The sequence below is a fragment of the Heterodontus francisci genome, unplaced genomic scaffold (genome assembly GCF_036365525.1).
Source record: "Heterodontus francisci isolate sHetFra1 unplaced genomic scaffold, sHetFra1.hap1 HAP1_SCAFFOLD_83, whole genome shotgun sequence".
Lineage (NCBI taxonomy): Eukaryota > Metazoa > Chordata > Chondrichthyes > Heterodontiformes > Heterodontidae > Heterodontus > Heterodontus francisci.
In genome coordinates this window covers 3,266,145-3,270,310 of record NW_027141917.1, presented here as the reverse complement: position 1 = coordinate 3,270,310, position 4,166 = coordinate 3,266,145, and positions in this window count along the sequence as shown.

Here is a 4,166-nt window from a genome sequence, read left to right as displayed (position 1 = left end):
TCTCTGTATCACAGACTCAGGGGATGAGTAGACCCCCCCCTGTCTCTGTATGACAGACTCAGGGGATGAGTAGACCGCCCCCTGTCTCTGTATCACAGACTCAGGGAATGAGTAGACCTCTCCCTGTCTTTGTATCACAAACTCAGGGGATGAGTAGACCGCTCCCTGTCTTTGTATCACAAACTCAGGGGATGAGTAGACCGCCCCCAGTGTTTGTATCATAGACTCAGGCGATGAGTAGACCGCCCCCTGTCTCTGTATCACACACTCACGGGATGAGTAGACCGCCCACTGTCTCTGTATCACAGACTCAGGGGATGAGTAGACCCCCCCCCTGTCTCTGTATCACAGACTCAGGGGATGAGTAGACCCCCCCCTGTCTCTGTATCTCAGAATCAGTGGATGAGTAGACCGTCCCCTGTCTCTGCATCACAGACTCAGGGGATGAGTAGACCGCCCCCTGTATCTGTATCACAGACTCAGGAGATGAGTAGACCGTCCCCTGTCTTTGTTTTACACACTCAGTGGAAGAGTCGACCGCCCCCTGTCTCTGTATCACAGACTCAGGAGGTGAGTAGACCGTCCCCTGTCTTTGTTTTACACACTCAGTGGATGAGCAGACAGCCCCCTGTCTCTGTATCACAGCCACAAGGGATGAGTAGACCGCCCCCTGTCTTTGTATCACAAACTCAGGGGATGAGTAGACCGCCCCCTGTCTTTGTATCATAGACTCAGGCGATGAGTAAACTGCCCCTTGTCTCTGTCTCAAAGACTCGGGGGATGGTTAGAGCGCCCCCTGTCTCTGTATCACACACTCACGAGATGAGTAGACCCCCGCCCTGTCTCTGTATCACAGACTCAGGGGATGAGTAGACCCCCCCCTTTCTCTGTATCACAGACTCAGGGGATGAGTAGACCCCCGCCCTGTCTCTGTATCACAGACTCAGGGGATGAGTAGACCCCCCCCTGTCTCTGTATCTCAGAGTCACTGGATGAGAAGACCGCCCCCTGTCTCTGTATCTCAGAATCAGTGGATGAGTAGACCGTCCCCTGTCTCTGCATCACAGACTCAGGGGATGAGTAGACCGCCCCCTTTAACTGTATCACAGACTCAGGAGATGAGTAGACCGTCCCCTGTCTTTGTTTTACACACTCAGTGGATGAGCAGACAGCCCCCTGTCTCTGTATCACAGCCACAAGGGATGAGTCGAAAGCCCCCTGTCTCTATATCATCGACTCAGGGGAAGAGTAGACCGCCCCCTGTCTTTGTTTTACACACTCAGGGGATGAGTTGACCGCCTCATGTCTCTGTATCACAGACACAGGGGATGAGTAGACCGCCCCCTGTCTCTGTATCACAGACTCATTGGATGATTAGACAGCCTCCTGTCTCTGTGTCACAGACTCAAGGGATGAGTAGAGCACCCCCTTTCTCTGCATCTCAGAATTAGGGGATGAGTAGACCGCCTCCTGTCTCTATATCAGAGACTCAGGGTATGAGTAGACCGCCCCCTGTCCCCATCTCGCACACTCGGGGGATGGTTCGAGCGCCCCCTGTCTCTGTATCACACACTCAGTGGATGAGTAGACCGCCCCCTGTCTCGGCATCACAGACTCAGTGGATGGGTAGACCGGCCCCTGTCTCTGTATCTAAGACTCAGGGAATGAGTAGAAACCCCCCTGTCTCTGTATCACAAACTGAGGGGATATGTAGACCGCCCCCTGTCTCTGTATCACAAATTTAGGGGATGAGTAGACCGCCCCCTGTCTTTGTAACTCAAATTTAGGGGATGAGTAGACCGCCCCCTGCCTCTGTATCACAGACTCAGTGGATGAGTAGACCGTCCCCTGTCTTTGTATCACAAACTCAGTGGATGAGCAGACTGCCCCCTGTCTCTGTATCACAGATTCAGGGGATGAGTAGACCGCCCCCTGTCTCTGCATCACAAACTGAGGGGATGAGTAGACCGCCCCCTGTCTCTGTATCACAGACTCAAGAGATGAGTAGACCGCCCCATTCCTCTCTATCACTGACCCAGGGGATGAGTAAACTGCCCCTTGTCTCTGTATCTCAGACTCAGGGGATGAGTAGACCGACCCCTGTCTCTGTATCACAGACTCGTGGGATGAGTAGACCGCCCCCTGTCTCTGTATCACAGAGTCAGTGGATGAGTAGACCGTCACCTGTCTCTGTATCACAGACTCAGTGGATGAGAAGACCGCCCCCTGTCTCTGTATCACAGACTCAGGGGATGAGTAGACCGCCCCCTGTCTCTGTATCACATACTGTGGGGATGAGCCGACTGCCCCCTGTCTCTGTATCACAGACTCAGGGGATGAGGAGACCGCCCCCTGTCTCTGTATCACAAACTGAGGGGATGAGTAGAGCGCCCCCTGTCTCTGTATCTCACACTCAGCGATTGAGTTAATCGCCCCCTGTCTCTGTATCACAGACTCAGGGGATGAGTTAATCGCCCCCTGTCTCTGTATCACAGACTCAGGGGATGAGGAGACCGCCCCCTGTCTCTGTATCACAAACTGAGGGGATGAGTAGAGCGCCCCCTGTCTCTGTATCTCACACTCAACGATTGAGTTAATCGCCCCCTGCTCTGTATCACAGACGCCGGGGATGAGCAGACCGCCCCCTGTCTCTGCATCACACAATCGGGGGATCAGTAGACCGCCCCCTGACTCTGTATCAAAGACTCAGGGGATGGGTAGTCCGCCCCCTGTCTCTGTATCTCAGAGTCAGGGGATGAGTAGACCGCCCCCTGTCTTTGTATCACACACTCAGTGGATGAGTAGACCGCCCCCTGTCTAGGCATCACAGACTCAGTGGATGGGTAGACCGGCCCCTGTCTCTGTATCACAGACTCAGGGCATGATTACACAGCCCCCTTTTCTGTATCACAGCCTCGGGGGATGAGTAGACCGCCCCCTGACTCTGTACCATTGATTCCGGGAATGTGTAGACCGCCCCCTGTCTTTGTATCACACACTCAGTGGATGAGTAGACCGCCCCCTGTCTGGGCATCACAGACTCAGTGGATGGGTAGACCGGCCCCTGTCTCTGTATCAAAGACTCAGGGGATGAGTAGACCACCCCCTGTCTCTGTATCACAAACTGAGGGGATGAGTAGACCGCCCCCTGTCTCTGTATCACAGACTCAAGGGATGAGTAGACCACCCCATTCCTCTCTATCACAGACCCAGGGGATGAGTAAACTGCCCCTTGTCTCTGTATCTCAGACTCAGGGGATGAGTAGACCGCCCCCTGTCTCTGTATCACAGACTCGTGGGATGAGTAGACCGCCCCCTGTCTCTGTATCACAGAGTCAGTGGATGAGTAGACCGTCACCTGTCTCTGTATCACAGACTCAGTGGATGAGAAGACCGCCCCCTGTCTCTGTATCACAGACTCAGGGGATGAGTAGACCGCCCCCTGTCTCTGTATCACATACTGTGGGGATGAGCCGACTGCCCCCTGTCTCTGTATCACAGACTCAGGGGATGAGGAGACCGCCCCCTGTCTCTGTATCACAAACTGAGGGGATGAGTAGAGCGCCCCCTGTCTCTGTATCTCACACTCAGCGATTGAGTTAATCGCCCCCTGTCTCTGTATCACAGACTCAGGGGATGAGTTGACCGCCTCCTGTCTCTGTATCACAGACTCAGGGGATGATTAGACAGCCCCCTGTCTCTGTATCTCACACTCAACGATTGAGTTAATCGCCCCCTGCTCTGTATCACAGACTCCGGGGATGAGCAGACCGCCCTCTGTCTCTGCATCACACAATCGGGGGATCAGTAGACCGCCCCCTGACTCTGTATCAAAGACTCAGGGGATGAGTAGTCCGCCCCCTGTCTCTGTATCTCAGAGTCAGGGGATGAGTAGACCGCCCCCTGTCTTTGTATCACACACTCAGTGGATGAGTAGACCGCCCCCTGTCTAGGCATCACAGACTCAGTGGATGGGTAGACCGGCCCCTGTCTCTGTATCACAGACTCAGGGCATGATTAGACAGCCCCCTTTTCTGTATCACAGACTCAGGGGATGAGTAGACCGCTCCCTGTCTCTGTATCACAGCCTCGGGGGATGAGTAGACCGCCCCCTGACTCTGTACCATTGATTCCGGGAATGTGTAGACCGCCCCCTGTCTTTGTAT